The 19,535-nt window shown below is 44.3% G+C and overlaps 1 protein-coding gene across 1 annotated transcript in view; it reads left to right on the forward strand.

The window, feature by feature from the left end:
• Positions 1 to 358: 358 nt before the first annotated feature.
• The window catches only part of LOC118511865 (poly(rC)-binding protein 3), a 143,637-nt gene continuing 124,460 nt past the window's right edge, over positions 359 to 19,535 (forward strand). The window contains exon 1 of the mRNA XM_036055454.1: positions 359 to 835. The gene's annotated coding sequence lies outside the window, so the exon portion shown is untranslated. The remainder of the gene's footprint in view (positions 836 to 19,535) is intronic.

Raw genomic sequence — 19,535 nt, forward strand, 5'->3', positions numbered from 1 at the left:
CCTGTCGGTTGTATTGGTTGAAGACGGACGAAATTCCGAAGGACGAAGGGAACCAAGCCCGAACCGAACCAAGTACGAACCGACCGTACGCCATGCCATGTGGCTGAAGCAATGATAAAATGAAGAAAAAAAAGAAAAACGATCCGAAACAAGAGAGACGAAAAACGATTCTCCGGTCGAGGAGTGAACCGGATGGAGACGCATGGAGGCGCCCAGTACGTTACACGACACGAGCCTCGCGCAGGTGGGATTGGGACGGAGCGGAGGTAGGGGGACCGTCACCGAACTGGATGCTGAAGTTAGCGTACTGCGTTGAGATGAGATTTCCTTCTCGGTGCCGAGCCGAACGCTTCAGTCTTCTGTGCAGTTCTGACCCGTACGGCCGCGCGCGCTGAACGCTTTTGATCAATTTTCTTATTCCGCCAAACCAACAAAACCACAACAGTTTCCATTACACCGTTTCCCATTACATCGTCCTCTTGGCCATCCATTCCAATCCAACGCAATTCGCTTCGAACGCGCGAGAGCCACCGTGTGAAAGCAGTGAATTCGAACCGGACCGCGGATAATCGCGCATTCTTGTGCATTCTCGAGCCCGACGTCGCTGATGATTCGCTTCGCGATAGTACATCGTCTCGTCCTCGAACCCTGTCTTCATTTCTGATCACAGATTTGCCAGTTTGGCCACGCGAGTGTGTTACCTATCCTTCCCTCGGCGCTATTCAACCACGTGATATCGTGCAATCGCTTCAAATTGTGGTGTTCATTGTCAAATCGGTTTGAATATCCCGCTCCATAGCAAATAAATTGCCAGTGTTAGCGAAATTCGTGCACGGTAAATATTTTTGCCCTAAACCAGTTATAAAAAAACGAAACAATTAATGTAAGCGAAATAGAGAATCGAAACATTCGCCAAAAATCCTATCACGTGCAATTATCTGAAAATAACAGTATTCGTACGTATCCACTCTCGCTTCATCACTTATACACAGCGAGTTGTATGAATGAATCAATCGTTCGCGCACAATGTGTATGCAATAAACGTTGCGACGTGTGCAATCATCTAAACCGAAACAATCCTGACAGCCGGGCACCGTATTGCCTAAGGTCATCGTCACGTTCCACCGTTGAAATGGTCAATTGAGTGAAAGTTGTTAACCATTGTGTGAAAATAATTAAGTGTTGTGTAATAACTGTTCCCTGTTATGGATTATTCTCGTCATTGAATAACAGTTGTAAGTTTGCTGCGACACAGTTGGAGATTAGGAAGAACCACTTAAATCCTTGAAGCAACGGATCCAAATTAATACTTCTTCTTTTGGAGACATACTATTGGTGAAGTTTACTGGGATGTTTGCAATTTATTAGAAATAGTGCAAACTTAAAATAGCGGTCAAACAATTGTACTTGTGTTGAAAAGGATGGTTTAAAGAGCATCTGTCGTCTCAACTTGTGCACTACTGACGCTTATAAACCAGAAACTACAAAGAATTGGGTCTTGCTTTACAAGGTAAGTTTCAACGCATCATGTAACGTAATTTTAATGGTTTTGATTGACTGAATTGAATTTTAAATTGGCACCGAAATTATGTAAAAAACGGAGAATTTTAGTCGCATCGATCTTTAATGGTGCTTTACACGGCAGCACCAGAGATCAAATCCCATCCAGTCGACCGTCTCCCCGTACACAGGATTAACTATCAAGCTACGGGGAAAATCAAATCACGCAAAACTAAAAAGTGGTCCCCTCAAAGTTGTAGTCCGAACATACAAAAGCAGAAGAAATAAGCAACGAAAAAACACTTTTGAATAATAGAAATGAAACAATAAATTGGAGAACGATCACTGGGTTAAAATGTATATTTGAAGATCCCTGTACCTATTACTAACTAACACTGAGATGATATCCTGATCTTTTGATGTTCTGAGTGGCATGTGGCACCTAAGGCAGTTTTTTTCTTTGGGGTTTGACGTAACGAATAAAATGTCACCAGCTCCCCGTATGTGAGGCGGTCCGGTGGCCGAGGCAATAACGGCGCCGGGCTTCACACGACAGGACCGGGGTTAAAATCCCACCCAGACCGCCTCCCCGTACGCAGAGCTGACTATTTTGTTACGGGTAAAATCAAGTCACAGAGAGCCAAAAATGGCAAAAAAGGCCTCTCGAGGTTGTAGTGCCAAGAAAGAAGAAGAAGAAGCTCCCCATATCAACTGACAGCTAAAAGTAGTCCGCGCCAAAAGCATTTCATATTATTCGAACATGAACCTATCCATCCATGTAATTGCTCCATAATCGTTAGGTTTATTGTTTTTTTAAAGATCTTTCACAAAGAAAGTGCATTATATCACCATGCTTTATATCTTACGCGGCAACACTGATTAATACAATTAGTTCTTAAAGTTGAAGCATTTTTTTACCGAATAAAAAATGTTGGAAGCTTTTGACGTACCTGTCAAAATGGAATATCAAGTGGTAAATGACAAAAGCAAGCTAAAATTGGTCATGAACCTCACGGAGACACAAGGATTCTTGTGTCCTAGGCTAATCACCATTCAGTACATTTTGGTTAATTCTTTGAGAAAGTTCCCTATGAGAAATTTTGTTGAGGACCAGAAAAAACAGGAATAACCCCTGCAGTAATCCCTGCTGAATACTGTTTATCCACTGTTTTATCCACCAGCTAACTGCTGGAAACTCGCGCGACACAGCGATGTCAATAAGTAGCATAACTAATAGCAGACGGAGATCTTGTTTATTGATGTTGACTGTCCAGGTTCAAAGCTTTACAAGAATAACAAATTTACATAAATAAGAAGATGCGCCGTTACTTTGATAGAAACGACTTCAAAGTTTCACTTTTACAGCTTTTTTTTACCTCATCAACTTGGTGGACTACGCAGATTCAAACATTCTACGCCATATGCAATCCCAAAATTAAGAAAAAGCGATATTAATTAGCAATCAATTAGCTCCGACTTCATAATCGAGCTATGTCCTTTCAACGATGGTGTAATATGGAGGAATTACGGTCGCCAAGTAACATGGAGGAAAGCGGTCACCATGCGATACGCGGGGTCGGTCGGTCTTTTTCGACGGGCTTTGCGCATATTCGATTTGAGTCGCGCCGTACTTACGTGGTTCATTTGGGTTTCGACAAGAGTGACGAACAGCAACTTGCTGAGCGAACCAATTCTTCCCTTTATCGATTGTCCAGGCAATCGTGACGATTCTAGATGAGAATCTTCCTTACTGGATTGTTGGAGACATCGAGGCCTTACCTTTGGTAGGGGGAAACTCGAAGCTCAACGGCGTTGAGTCGGCCAGGCGACTCTAGATATTCAGAAGGAACATCCCTTACTGGCTCTTTGAAGCCTTTGAGGCCTTACCTTGGGTAGGGGGACTCTCAAAGCTCTTGAAAGGAATTGGACGTCAGGTTTTGAGTTGCGTCAAGTCTCAGCCCAGAAACAACTCTCTCGTGTGATGGGGAGGACAACTTTATTTATATAAAAAATTTCTTAGTTTATGGTTAGTTCATTCGCTTTAAATTAGGTTAAAACTTTTTTACGTTATTGAGTAACTTCTTGGTTGACGGCAAGAGCATAGCGCTTCGTTGTAAACAAAAGAATCAAGTTTTTTGTGGAAGTTTCCTTAGGGTGATTTGGTTTTGAGTCGTTTTTGTTTCTTTATTCATTAACCTGCTGATATGATATAATCATTCATTAATTTGCTTGTTTCGTGGCGATCGAACGCTGCGCTTGCATAAAATGTGTCGCTATGGATGAGTTGGTCGCGGTGCGATCAATTGCTATGTTCGCATAAAATGTGTCGTTATGATTATGTCTGTTTTGTTCTATTTGTTTGCGATGGTTTGGAGTGGATAAAGTTTTACGCTTAGTTGCTGACCGTTGTCTGCACCGGCGATGTTTGGTGCATTGGTTACTTTGGTTTCGTATTGCCTTGCGCAACTCGCTAGCCGAGTGCGCTAGTCGGTTTTTAATGTTCTTATTGCAATGGGTGTTTGATCAAATTGGCTGAATATGCTGTTCTTGGTGGGGTATAGGGTGCTTGAGTTTAAATAATTGTGGCGTAAAGTTCTGGTGTGATTGATCGTTCCTACGTAGGTGTTTATAAAATGTATGTTTTCATGAGGTGTTTTTGAGATATATAGCAGAGATGCTACAATGGCCCTTCGATGTCTAATCTCGCTTTAAACCGACGTGCGATGACGCTCTGCCGATTGTACGATAAAAAGCTGTAAACTGGCATCGGTGCATACCTGGAAGCGCAAACACCGACCATCCATCTTTGAAGAACGTGCCTCAAAGTCGAACTGATTTCACACCAAACACCTTCTCCAGCTACAACAGCGCCCGTAAGTGCAACCATGCTTAAATATCGCTCGATGGTAATCAAATCGACGGCGAAACGAACCATTCCGTTCACGCTGCAAAAAAGGATATTCGCCCAACCGAACCGAACGGCAAATGCTGGTGCTAGCAATCGGAGGAAACAAATTTCTTTCCTTAATCCGTGATATTTATAGATTTATTATTATTTTCACTCCTCATCCGTGGGTTTGTTTTTCACCTCGCCATTTACCATCTTGGCGGGCCCGTTTCCGTCCGTTGCGCTTCCGACCAGCCGTAGCCGTCCGGCTCCCGGCCGGCGAATGGAGGATTGGAAACTCACCGTCAAAGATGGCGCTTCCAGCGCACAGTAGCAATCAGTGCGAAGCTGGCGAGCTGCTCTTTTCCTTTTCAAGTCACACACACACACACACTGCACATTTGTGAGCCGGCACTGCTGGATGTTCTTGAGGTTCTTGAGGCTCGCTTCCCCCGTCCAAAGCAACTCGCTCGCACACAAATGCTCTGCGGTCCCATTGACTTTCTTCCTGCGATTGTGGATCGTACCCACCGGGACCCGAGGGCAATGGACCGTTCCGTGAACGGTTCGATCCGTTCTGATTATGGTTCGAACGGTGATGGTACGGATGGTTAACGCAACCACCGGCGGATTTGCACCGGCAAAAGGTGTTTCATGGTCGAGATAAAAAGAAAAAGCGCACCGTGGATGGGTGGAAGCGAGCGGGCGGGGAAGAATTGATCGAAGCGGAAATGGAATGCTCTAGCCTGTGAAACGACTTTCTAAGTTTGCTTTCTTGTGCTAGGTTTGTCCATAAAACAACCGTGCCCACCGCCCATCGGTTGTACTCCCACCGAGAAAAGCGATGGAAAAAGGTAAGCACGAACAGACGCGGTGTTTGAGCGGTTTGGTGTTTGAGTTCAAGACTATCGGCCTACCTCCGACCAGGAGGCAGCTCCCAAACACCCCACCACTGGAAGCTCTGAAAGGCACAGCACAAATTTAAGATTGCAAGATGAAAAGGTAGCTGCCTGCTAGCGAAGTACACAAATTTCCCATCACAAATATTTCTTCCATATTCACCGGGTCCGACCCGTGCAAGCCGTCCGCCGTCGAGGCGTGTTCCATCGGAGAAAATATATATATTGCTCGTCCTCCAGCGGTTAGCTCACCTGCAGCTTCCAGCACTATTGGCCCATTACATTACATCACTTCATTGGCACGGAGCTGACGTTACGTGTGGGGCTGGTAGAAACTCTACTCGCCAGGGACCGTCACACAGTCACGGGGCAAACATCTAAGCCGTAAAATAGATACGCTTTACCCGTTCCACGCTAAGCTCGAGTTTTCCTACCAGCGCGGAACGGAACGACAGCACAGCGTAGGTAACCGAAAGCCGGAAGCCTTAAGCAGTGTGACCCGAAGAACGTTGGCCGAGGAAAATCTTCGCCCAAAATGAAACTCTCACGAAACGGGCTCAAAACGGAAAAAACGTGGACCCTTTGATGATTTTAGTTTACAGTCTTTACTTTCCTCTTTTGCGCCTCTTACTGTCGCTTACTTGTCCTTCCGCTGCGCTTAGCCTTCTGGCTCTCGGTTGAGGGAAAAAATGGAGTGTAAACAAAACTTGGAAAAATTGCTCTTTTTCCTGGATTTTAGACGAAACGGCCACTGTTCTTCACCATCGTCTCCTGCAAACTGTAGATCAATATTTTGCAATAAACCCGTCAAAAGTAACGCAAGTTACCTGAACTTTGCCGATGGAGAGAATCCAGGATCCTCCTTTATGCCTTGTATTTTCGGTCAGCTTTACGTTCGGAGAATGAAGCTCTTGTCCACTTCTGGCCACCACAGACCACATCGCACCTGACCGAGCGTTAAGAATTGATGGATTTCGTAGCCAAAATTACTTGAACCATAGTCGCCAGCTTTAAGCCGTCTATATTTAAACCTTCTTTGTCATCCCGATTATTCCCGTAAATGATTAATCCCTTCTCGTCCGGACAGCATTGATTGAATGGGTCTCCTTCGGCCGAGCACGCCGCACAGTTACTCTCGAGAAGGATTTAGATTCGTTGAAGCATTTGATCTCAACCGAAACACACCCACCGAGACTCACTTTTTTGGCTTCGGTCGGGCTTTGTTGTCGAATAATTAGCACCAGCAAATTCCTGTTGAGAAGAAATTAACCCGACATTGATGACGGTACCCGTCGTCCCGTGTCCGGCGACCACGCTTACAAAGGAGGAGTTCCCTTCAACGCTTTGTCTTATTTGCATGCTCCAGTAACAGGAAACCGGAGTATTGATGAAAACTGATAAACATAGGTTCGGGGAACCATTTCGTGACGTGCGGCACTTTCGATGAAAGATTCTCACCCACCCTCCAACCACCTTAAATTAGACATCAATGGTTCTTCAGCGAGAAGTTCCAATAAGTCTCATGTTACCAGCGCGGTTGTACTATCATCGCAACTCCAAAATCATGCCTCTTCCTTTTTCTCCGCTTACCATCCCCACCACGTCCCACCTGTCTATCCTGCCCTGACGATTTTTATCCAAAAAAGGTCTCTCAAATTACGTCAGAAGTGTGGCAGTGTTAACGGAGGCTTGAGTAATTTTTAAGTTCAGTTGAAGTACAATATTCGCTGCCTGGAACCTTCCCGAGCAATGTCTTTGAAATTTGGCCAAAGTTGAGTTTATTGCTGTGATCTAAGAGAAAATTGTTTCATGCCTCTTGTGACCTTGAATGCATCAATAACCGTAAGGTATTCTATTGTTCACAACAATTCTGCTGTGTTTTTTTACTTCTGGAAGTGATTTAAAAAGTCGGGTATTAAGTTATAAACTTATAAGCAAACATGCCTTGGATAAATAAAAATGCTCTTTAAAAATGCTCAGAATATAGGCGGCACGAGAAAATATCATAATTCATCGTATATGGAAATAAATCGTTCTTTAAAGACTTCAAGAATTGAGTCGTCCGGATCCGTTCTCATGCCATGACCACGTGAGACCGATCATGGGATAGCTCATGAAGCTCGTAATTGGAACATTTGCTACATTGTCTTTCCACACATATGGAGATTAAAATCCTACCGAGCATCAAGGTCTCGATCACGGCTCCATTTTCAGAGGCGTATGTCCCACTCGGATTATAAATGTTGTAGACAGTCCCTGCTTAGTCCGTTAAGACAGGAATTATGAATGTAGAAATTTCTTGACGCTGTATTGCAAACAGCACCCTTGTTAGTATCTCAACATCTCAACAGGTGCGTAACATTTATGTTGCCTGAGATAACTATTGGCCCTGGATAAGTGAAGTTTTGGAGGATCTATAAGGTGCTATTAAAATATATGTGAGAGGCCTTGACCAGGGTTTGTGAGCTTCCCAGAAATTTTTGATTAGCTAGATTGTCAACCGAGTGGATGGGGCGGTCCAGTGGCCGAGGCGATAACGGCGTCAGTCTTTATACGGCAGGACCGGGGTTGAAATCCCATTCAGGCCGCCTCTCCGTACGCAGGGCTGACTACTTTACTACGGGAAGTCAATCAAGTCACAGAAATCCAGAAATGGCAGGCCGAGACCTCTGGATGAGATTTCAACCCTATACTACTGCCATGGGTATCGTGTACGACTATTACATGTTATATTGGGCATGGCTGCCTCCACGATATATACTATAGTTGTATATAGTATATAGTATATAGTTGTATATAGTTGTATATAGTATATAGATGGGAGTTTCCTCTTTCGACGAAGCACCTATCAACAAAACGATATTTTTCACTCCTGTCGTCCATCTTATCCAAGGCGTTCTTGATCAATGAGACGGATGTTCCGACTTATGTATCAATATTGCACGCCGTTGAAACTATCAAAAAATAAATTGTTGTTTTATCGTCAATTTCTGCTACAAAAGGAAAAAAAGGTGTCCTCCAACGCTCTTTTTTTGAAACAATCTAAGGTTTATAAGATTTACTCATCTTTCAAGAAACCCTTGACTATTTTCAACTTTTTTGCTGATAACTCGTGCGCATAGTGCGGAAAAATCTTCAGTTAGGGTTCTTCGCCTGCTGCTGAGCATGGCTACTTAAAGTCAACTTATACTGATAGTTGAACAATATAGATGATTTTGAAGAACAACCCGCGGAAATCTAGACGATAGTGACTAGATTACTGTGATTAATAGAAGTTATATAAATATGTTTCTTCTTTTAGAGCTGCTAAGGATAACACATCACCAGGCTTTCAATCCTCAGCCAGGAACATAATTCCAGGGCTATATTATTCAAAATACTTAAGAGTAGACTATATGAGTATTAGATTTTTTTAAGTTTTGAGTTAAAAATAAACATAATAAAAACCAAAATCGAAGTAATTTAGACAAAATTGTTATCAACTTTTAGTATGTACTTCATTACGCTTCTCTGTAGCCCGAATCAATCATTCAAAACACAATAAGCCCGACCACATTGTTCAAACGCACAATCTAATATGTAAAGAATAATCAACCAACAAACACATTTTCCACAACAATTTACTCTAAAAACTAAATACTTGCCTAGGTACAACGGCGTAAAGCAAGTACCTGAGCTACCGCCACAAGCGGGTCGTAACACACATCCATCGCATTCGTATCATATTTTATCTTTCCCTCCACCCGATACATTGCACCAAAGTCATGAATACAAAAGCAACCCGAAACAACACTGCGCGGTGCGAATATTCAATTTCATCAAAGCATCAATTTGAATAAAATGGTTCCGGTGGCGGTGGCGGCGGAAATGTGTTGCAGACACGCGGTGGCGGAGAAATATTTATTATTTCGAATTATAGTGTAAATTGTAACCAAATTTGCTCCTTCGATCCGGCCCGTACACCATCTGTTGTTGTGCGATGGTATCAGAATCGTACTACCCCGAGCTGGGTGCCGAAAGGATTCTGTAAACCGTGCGAGGCTGTAAAACTGACAAACACACAGTAACAACAACAGCAACCGGCTGTGATCTCTGACTTCTCGGTCGACACTCGGCCCTGCCACCCGCTGCGTAATCTACTCTCAAAGGATCCCTTTTCTTTGCTGTTGGTGGTGTGTTTAAAAGGAAACCAGGTGGACCCGGACCCGGGGCCGCCGTGCTGCTAGTCGTCGTCGTCGTCGTTCCTGCAGTGCAAAGAGCTGACAGCTTCTCCGGTTGAGAAAGCGGGAACACTTTGTACGCTCGGTGTACTGTCGACCACCCGAGTGCCGCAAGAATCAAGTCATCGGAACCAACCTCGGCGGCAAGAAAAGAAAGCAGATCCACTTGGTCCGTTTGGTGCTGTTGGCTGCTGCCAGCTTCCTCCGGTTGCTGCTGCCCCACCAATGCGAGACCATCGGGGAACCTCTGCGGGGCATTAAATATTCAGTATGCGTAAATATACTTTTTTAACGAAAAATATGGTCGGTGAAAAAAGCGGAGGCACCTTAAGGCACCGAAGCGAAGGGAGGCTTCGGTTGGCAAGCGCTTGGAAAAGTGATGCTGGCTCTCCAGCCTTTTTATTTCGACCTAACGTCTATACCGGCGCAACCTTGTGTCGATTTTGAAAGGATATGTTGGCTGGCAGAAAAGGATACACGGCGAACAATGCGGGGAGGCACAAAAAAAACGAGCGTGTTGTTGTATCCAACTGCTCGACCACCCTAGCGCTCAGGGTGGATCGAAGAAAAAAGCCCCAGAACCTAATCTCGTAAGCAGTCTTTGTGCAAATAATTACTCCAACAAAGATTTTTATTAACTAACGGCTAGCGCCCGTTCTGAATCGTTTCTTTATGGCTGCGTCAATGCTTTTTTAACCGCAAAGATTTCAAAAAATACTTCAAATCTAAACATTCCTGAAGACAGCTCCCAGAAACTTGACCAACACGTGCCCTAGCCACCAGCTCACAATACTATTTCAGTGTGCCACCGATACAGCAAAGTACGCCTACAGTACGGCACAAATTTATGCACACCACTAGCAATGATGGCAAAGCATCCAGGGAATATCCCAAACAAACACACAGCACAGAGTAGCACATCACAGCCTCACTTTACAATGCGGATATCGTCATCGGGAAAGTAAACCTTGGAAAATAATAACTTTTCTACGGATAATTTGTTAGCTGATTGAATGTTACCCTGCTGAATTTTTCATCAGCCCCCAAATGGTCGGTAATCAGAGATGGGAATGACTTATTGAAACGTACTTCGGAGGCGTTGGGAGGCTCATCTCTCACGACACCGGGCGGCACTATGAGAAGGTTGGATGGTTCTATTTTCCAGGGAATGTTTCTTGTTTTTTTTTCTTTCGAGCTTTCTTTTCCCACACATGACTCCATTTGGGTGCGTCAATTTGATGTTTGCAAAATACTCGGTGCCGAATAATTCTACCCAACCGGCCTCGGCAGCAAGACAAACAGCAACAAGCATTAGGCACAAATTTACCCTTTCCAAATAAATTCATACGCAGTATCTGGTGGATTGAGGCTGTTTTCTTGGAGGATTGGCACGTGGTCAGTACCGAGGGGTGTCGGCAGCACGTTGGTTGCTCGTACCAGTACAAATTGCGTCTAAAAAGCTAGAAGTAGAATTATTTGCTGATTTAGGTACCTTTCCGTTTACTTGGTAAATAAAACTCTCTTAGTAAGTTTTGTGTCAGTTTTTTTTTCTACTAGGCCTATGAGTATTAAAAAGTTATTAAGCTTGCAATCATGGCTTGCTTTAACACGTAGCTTCTATAAAATAACACGTCACGTTGCGATCATACAATGGAGTGTTTCATTCGGTAATGGGAAATTTGTAACTCGGTGGTGGAAGTTTGCAATTAGCTGTGGTATTTCTGCCTAATGTCTGTCAAGCTCAAAAATAGCAAAATGTAATTGGCATGTTGTTTTCATTACCACATTCTTATTCCAAAGTTTATTGCACAATTCCTCAGTCATGTTGCAAAATTTACCTTAACTAAATGCAACATTCCATTGCATGGTTGCCACTAGCCATAAAGAGTTTGCACAATTCAACTATCCAGTTAAAACAATCCACCGTATGAAACAAATGCTCCATTATATGAGACCGTTCCCTATAAAGCACACTTTGAAGGCCTCAATTTGGTGGTCAAAATATTTATTAAAAATTCATCATTACATGATATTCCAAGCCTTCACAGTGATACTTCCGAAAACAAAAAGGAATCCCAGAATATGATGATAGATTGTGCAAGCAAAACATTTGACATACCACAAGGTTTATCCGATTGCCGTTCATCGATCAAACCCCGGGAAAACACGAAAATCCTTGTAAAGACATGATTTTTATTTACGCTGAAACGCCATCAAAAGCTTTAGCGTGGTAAGTGATAAGAAAATCCGAACGCAGAACCGAAAAGAAGATATATTAACACAACAAAATACTTGACATTTTCATGTAGGCTGAACGACAGCCGAGGAAGAAATACATAATATAGCATCGAGAAAAAAAAGAAACTACAAGGAAACGGCACACAGGCACTGCTCTGCTTGGCTGCTGCTTGCTGACATTCCATCAAAGTGTTTCGCTACTTCAAAAAACCAGGAGGACGCTAGCGTTCAATTTGTTTCATTTCAAGGAACAACCTAAGCGCCAGCTCGGTACCGGGCACATAAAAAAGATATCAAAAGTTCCACCCCACTCCCCATGACCCTACGGTAGCCTCGAATGCCTGTGAGCTGTCTGCCTCACTCAATGACACCTTATCCGCGCAGGCTGAGGCCACGCTGGTCGCGCAATAAACATGATGGCAAAGAATCTGCCGTCGTGCCATAAACACGCCGCACCGTACGATACGCCACTTTCGGAAAGTTAATTGAGTGAATTTGTCCCCCGATGTCAAGCGAGCAGCATATTTACCGAGTGGATTGTATATTTTTCATTGAATTTTGCATCCTGGCGATGTAATTTGCCTTCCATTCAAATTTGGGGCGGGCGGAATAAGCGCTTGACGAAAATGTCCGCTTTTTTGTCCTGTGCTGCTAGATTCCACTGCGAGGAAGATTGAAACTCACCCGCAGCATGGGGTGTGGGTTCGTGGTGAGCGTTTTTAAAATATTTTCATTAAGCTGTCACACCGCGTGCACGAGCTTCGGGTTGGTATCGTATCTGGTGAAATTATTTTCAATGGAAAACACCGTGCCAAAAACAGTTGCCGATTGATGTAATTGACAGTTATCGCTTTACTTTAGTTTGTGCTTAAACTGGTTGTAAGCAATTTATACGAAACGAAAGCCGTTGCTTTTTGCATCGCAAGCAAAGGCTTTGAAAATGTTTTATCTTCAAAAAAAACACTTCAATAGTATGCGGGCAAGCATCAAATTGCCAATAAACGACATTTTATTGCAGTGAAATACCTTCAATTATTTCATGAAAAACTCGGTTAAAAAAGCACAACCATTCGTGTTTGGGACACGTACATATGCTAGAGATAAAAGTATTTCGAATATGTTCTCCACTACTCCAATAAATATCAGAATTTAGCAATTAGGCCAGTCTGTCCTACATTAATAAAGAAAAAAATCACGAGTTTCCAAAATTTTCACACGAATATGTGGAGTTAAATACGTACAAGTACCCTGCACAGTATTTGTTGAACATACGAACGTTCTATGGAAGTGGTACATGCAAGTTGCATGGAATTTTAATTAACCTGAAACTTGATCACATTCAGGAACTCAGTTTGTATTAAAAACATAAACATTGGGAATAGAAAACAAGAATAAAAAATTGAAAAATTAACAGCACCACAAGTAGTTTTGATGGTTTTTTTTAAACCTAGGCAAAATAAAACAATGTAAATCTTCTTTGAATGCATGATCAATGGAGGCGCCTGGTGTTTTATTATCTTTTTGAACATGGAGGCGCATGGTGATTTGTAAAACCGTTGCAACGAGCAGTATAAAATGGAATTAAAACAAGCTAATAATCAATAGATGTATTAAAAGGGTTATTTTTCAGGTACTGCAAGCGTGGATTCAACACAATCTTCACCAACATCATTAACCATCAACAACCGTTATAAACAATACAAAGCACTCTTCATGGTGTATTGGAAAAGTTAGGAACGCTTTCCACTGCGTTATAAAGAAAAAACGGATCAATTACGATGTAAAGAAGCTCGGTTGACTACTAAAATGTCCAATTTTCAAATGAATTGATAAAAAATCCAAAATTTTGACAAGAACACTGGGTATTGCTTGGAAATAAACATTTACGCTTTTAGGTAATTACGAAATTACGTTTCCATATTATTCCAAACTGATGAGTTTTCCTAGCCGCGTTCTAAATATCTATCGCACCTTGCACTGGATAGAACAATGAGCTGGATGAGCCGTTGTAATGACTACTTCTATATTCTGAACGGTTAAGTCACATTTTGGCAGTCGATGACCTCTATAACTTATTTTGAATATAGAGCCTCTGGTCGATTAAACATGCTATGAGTATGGACCGTGAATCGATTATAGAGGTTGATAATTTAAGTAAATAAGACCCAAAAACTGAGCTCTGATTAAATTGGAAATTTCCAATCCTCAATCACTAAGTCGGTAAAAACACTGCTTTACAAACTGTCATTACCAGAGAGTAATGGTGCCAGTTAAGAACACCTAATGTACCCGAGGGAAATTAGGCTGTGTATATTTAATGACATTTAATGTTTCACTAAGTAGCTGTGTGAGACACGACTCTCATCCCCTGAGCGTGCAAAACATTTCCAGCTCGGTACGTTTACCGCCAGCGATCGCACCACCCATCTCGCGAAGATACTGACCTCCGGTGGCCAACGCTGCCGCTGACCAGCAAGGTGTAATTGTGCATCCTGCATCATTCGCAACTGATTAGCTTTGTCCTTCGTGCGAAGGTTAAACAGTGGTATATACGTAGATCCACGACCCACTGCATGACTCAATTTACCTCCGGGCACGATTTAATGATGGACTACTCAACGTAGTGACAGCGAATTAATTGCATGTACTTACCGAACAGCTGCGACTGGCCGCGTCGTTCTAGGTTCTGGCATCATACATCCGCACACGGTTCGCACACGATTCGCCTCAAGTCCTGGAAATATGATATGATTCTAATTAATTACTATCCTTCACGGTTGCTGCCTTCGAAACGGTTCGCCGGAGCGGCGGGGAACGATGCGGCGCGTGCAATTTGATTGGCACAGTGTGCACGGTCGGCGCACACGAGGCTGATAATCAACATTGAAAAATTCAATTGGTGTAATCTCGCCCAACCGAGCCGTTTCTCTAATCAGCTGTATGAGCGAAAGGGAACGAGGGGACTAAGCCTGACACAGCGTAAGCAACGGCTGCCCGTTCGAGTCCGTCTACTGGAGCGTCCAGAGCGCCAAGAGACACCTTCCAGCCTACGAACCGCCACAAAAGCTCGGAAAGCTGTTCAAGCTCGCCACTCTCGACCGGTGCTTAGTCACGCTCTTATGATAAAGCGTAATCGGATGGACAAAAACCGCACGATACTCTTCCGTCCGGGCAACCGCATCCCACACCATCACCGTGCCCGTTCCGACGGTTGCGTCCTGCGAGGACAGAGCTTTAACGCCATTGCCCTTACACGCTGTATGGCACATCGCACATCGTTGGGCTGCCTGTTCCGAGCCAGATACAGCTGAAAACTTCCACCTCACTGAGCGTAATCCGCACGCTCATCTCATCCAACGGTGCAGCACTTCGCAACGGTCCAAATCTACCACGACACCGAGATGCAGCGTGCAGCATGACTCGGAGCTCTGGAGCCTAAAACGGTCGCAAAGCAATCGTCATTACCGACATTATCGTCATTACTGTTTCGAGCATGAGCGCTCGCCTATTTATACATAATCGTTATTATGCCATAAAATAATATTATTTTACTCCACTCTGACACTAGGCGTGCGGTTAGTGTGTAGTTCCCGTCTTCTGGGTCGTCATCGTTTTTCTTCGCCGTTCGCAGCACAGGGCAAACAAGGGGAGCACCAGTCAGAAGAAGCAACCTGGAGCGGGCATTTCTTCCCCGGGTTCGTTTTGTTTGCTCTGCGCGCGAACACGTCGCACTGGCAGTTGTTCGAGCTTCGAGTTGGATTTATCCACCGTCTAAGAAAACACCGCCCACCGACCTTACCTGTGGCTGCGGTGCATGACGTGGGATATAAGATATGAGGTGGATTTCCGTTGCCCGCAACATGAAAGCAACATTCCTTTCGGTTGGGCTGAAATGGAAACGCCAAGCACTTGGCTATTTTCTCACCGTTTAGCCTGGCCCTTAGCGTGCCAGCAAAGATTGTACGATTACACGCGGCACTACCGAGACGCCTGACGTGGCTCTAATCGGTTAAAGTATGATACGGTACTTGAGGTGCTAAAATCAACGCTCAGCCCCCTCCTCAAGCCACGACTACGACAAGGAATAAGGAAAAATCTTTGCATTACTTTGGGTAAACATTTTTCTCTTATACAAGGTTCATCTTTTATGCCAAATTTCATTTTTCAAAGATGAACCAACCATGCTATTAATAGAAAATGGAAGATAAGTTCCTCATAAGGGCAACCTAAACTACCAGAAACCTCAAACTAGTCGATCTATCTGTTTGTTCCAATTTTGTAAACTTGCCCCCTAAGACAGGGTTTAAGCTCACTTCCCGAGAGAGAATCTTAAAAGCTTAACTGTGCGTGTGTTTGCTTCCAATCATACTCCTTCATGCCCTTACCTCACTTCCCCGTTGCCCGTTCTACAGAATGACCAGTTTATAAGAAATACTCTTAACGGCTTGCTCTGCCCTCTCCGCGCCGAACCTTTTCATGCTAGTTTTTAACCTACGCCGGTAACCGACTTTGCAACTACCAGGGACTTAACGAACAACTTTGCTACATGATTGTTTAATCCGTGCCTCGAACGAGTTTCGGTGCTCGGTCACCCTACAACGGGCCGTGCATTAAGCCCAGTCAACAACGGGCCAACGTCAGCAACTTTATGCAGCCGGAACTTTAGCGCCACTTGACTGGTAGTGTCTTGTACTTCGGTCGGTTTCACGAGAGCTTCCACCGCCGTATGGGCGGCCGCCGGTTCGCTGCTCGCAATTGAATGTTAATTAAGTTGTTAAATGTATGCGTGCTTAATGGAGATTTCACGTACCCATTAGCTGGCATTAGGCAGCATCCAGCGACGGCCCAGGACAATGCAATGCACCGACCAGTCGGTGAGTCCGAGAGTCTATCAATTATTAAGCCGTCATATTATCGTAATAACGTATCGCGCGAAAGCGCACTGAGGCAGTGGGAAAGTCGATGCAGCCACCAGAAACGTAATGGATCGATGACGCTGTCCCGCGCACATGTAATGACGTTGATGCTGATGATGATGGATTGCGCGGCGCAAGCTTTATGTAGGCACTCGCGGCACTCACACGCACACACTTTTTTGGCCCAGCCTTGTTGTCCAGCTTTACACCTTTTACAGGCGAAAACCTAGTGGCGACTAGCGGATTTGTAGAGCGCGCGCACACGCCCGATGAAACGAAAGATTGTAAGCCGAAGGGTTTTTATCTATCAATTTTTTGCTACCATCCGGGACCGCGGTGCGAGAGTTTCATTTAGCCGGTGCAAACATTGATCCAACTTGCTGCAGTTTGCCGTCCCAGGAGCAGGATGAGCTAGCCAACACGGCCGCCGCCGTGTCCGATGGCGAACAAACGCAATATCCTCCGAGCCTGTGTGTCTATGTTCCTGGCTAGCTTTTGTGTGTGAGTGTGTGTGTCTATTATCAGCAGTGATGACATTCCTCCCGCACTCGGTACCCGAAACAGGGCAGACCCTGTTGTCAACAGGAGGAGTTGACAAGGGCTTGTACGAACACGAAATCGTTAGAGGCTTGCTGTATTAGTGGAGCCTCTCGGCGGGTGTCGAGTGTCAAGAGATGTTGCACCGAGGCGCACCGAACGAAAAAAGAGGAAAAAACTCCGGCAACCAACGACACCCAACAACAAAAAAAGGAAAACAAACGAACATAAAACTAGAACGAAAGTTGACAAGGAGATATTTTAATTCCAACGCTTAGGACGCCAACCCGACCGGTGCTGCTGCATTGCCTCGTGGTGCCTCGAGTCCAGTGGACATTTTCATTTCGTATCAGCACTCGTCTAAAAATCGCCCGCCAGTCACAACTTCCCTAGCAACCACACGCTGACGAGTTCGTTCTCGGTCGCGTTCCTCAACTCGTCCGACTCTCAAACTCCATGGCCATGCAGTGTGCAGCAGTTCCAGTGGTAGCAACAGCACCGCCGGCCATCATCATCAACAACATCATCAACAAGGGCAATATGTCAGCATGCAAGTGCCATATGAGGGTACACGAGCCTGACGTATGCTTAGCGCCAGTGTGTTTGCACAGTCTCTCCCTATCCACTGCACGTTTGAGAAGCCGGTAGGAAACCGGCCTGCACACGACGACGACGACGACGATGGACATGGCACCGGCCGGATGATGATGGAGCGGATCGCGGGAAATGGAAATCGGAAAATCGGTTTGCTACGAATCTAACTGGCAAAACAGACTACCGCTAGGTAGGTAGAACTGATGAGTGTAGCATGCGAGAGAAGTGGGAGCACAAAGCGAGCCCGTGCCATGTGGAGTTGAGATGAAAGAAAGAGCATAAAATGGGAGTCCTTTTCGTAGCGGCGACTTTGTACGGCGGGCTGCTTCGGTGTGCATTCAGGCGTTGTTTGGTTTTGGTAAATATGTACCCAATGTGCAACAGAGAGAGAGGGAGAGAGAGAGTGCAACGGGCACGGGGGAGATGGGTAGTGAACTGACGACGACTCTTCCACACTGCAGCTGTAAAGGGTTGCGCTTGCTTGCACACTGTACACTCTGGCCGGCGTTTAGCTGTGTGCACCCAGGATGAGCCGATGGGTGCCATGATCCCCTGTGTGTGTGAGTGGCTTGGCTTGACTGCGCTTTGGCAATTGTGGTACATATTTATCAAACGCGCAGCATGCCTTCCACTCCTGTGGCCCTCGGCTACCGGCCGGCGGCTACCAGGTCGACAGCCATTGTAATGAATGCATTTACCAGCGTCGAGGAACCCAGTCTGCAGGCAAGTAATGAGAGCAGAGCAAGAGGGGATTTATTTTTCTACCGTTCTATTTGACGTTTCCCGGTGTCTGCATTCCCATGCAGCTCCGAACGCTCCACCCGACCGGGTCCGTACAGGTAAAGGGCTTGATATTGCACCAACGGTTTGCAATGCGCCCTAGCACATATGAGCATGATTATCGCACGGACCATTGGGAACAGTGCCGAGTTTGTTTATTAATAGTATACCACTCCAATTAAAAATGCATTTCCATTTGTGTTTGGTGTGCAATTTTATAGAAAAAGTATGTTATATTTTTCGAAACACAATTTAAATATGGTTGAGATGTTTACTAAGCTTCTAGTGCATGGGACGGACTAATGGAAAGAGAAATCTTCTTCTACGTCATGATGTAAAGCCGCTTTATAAGCTGGATTATAAACCAAATGGTAAACAATAAAGCCAATCTGATGACTGGATGGGCACACAAACGAATGCAAAAAAAGCTTTGTAATGCTTGAACATGTAAAGGCTGTCAGGGGTTATCACATTTAAAACATGAAGAAAAATCACAATGGAATTTAAATGCTAAAACGCTTAAATGCGTCAGAAACTATTGATCGATGTCCGGGCGGTCCAGAAAAACTGTGGCACCGATCTTCACACGGCGGTACCGGGGATCAAATCCCACCCGAGTCGTTTCCTCGTAGTGATGATTCACTATTTATCTGCGTGGTATCAGTAAGTCGAGTAAGACACAAATGGCAGGCCTTAGAGGTCGTTTGGACAAGTAGAAAAAGAAGAAGAAGAGCAGTGACATGAAATTAAATTTGACTTACCGTCTATCACAAAATCTAAAGTGATTTTCACTTTATGATTTTTATTTTCTTATTCTTGAATTTTCTTTTTGTTCTTGAATTTTTTATTTTTGAATTTCCTCATGAATGATCTCGTATGTACTGGCTTACTAGACGGAATGATACCACGTTATTAAATTATCAGTTCACCACAATTTCTATCTTGAATGTAAATTAAATAATAC

Source organism: Anopheles stephensi, chromosome 3, assembly GCF_013141755.1.
Source record: "Anopheles stephensi strain Indian chromosome 3, UCI_ANSTEP_V1.0, whole genome shotgun sequence".
Taxonomy (NCBI): domain Eukaryota; kingdom Metazoa; phylum Arthropoda; class Insecta; order Diptera; family Culicidae; genus Anopheles; species Anopheles stephensi.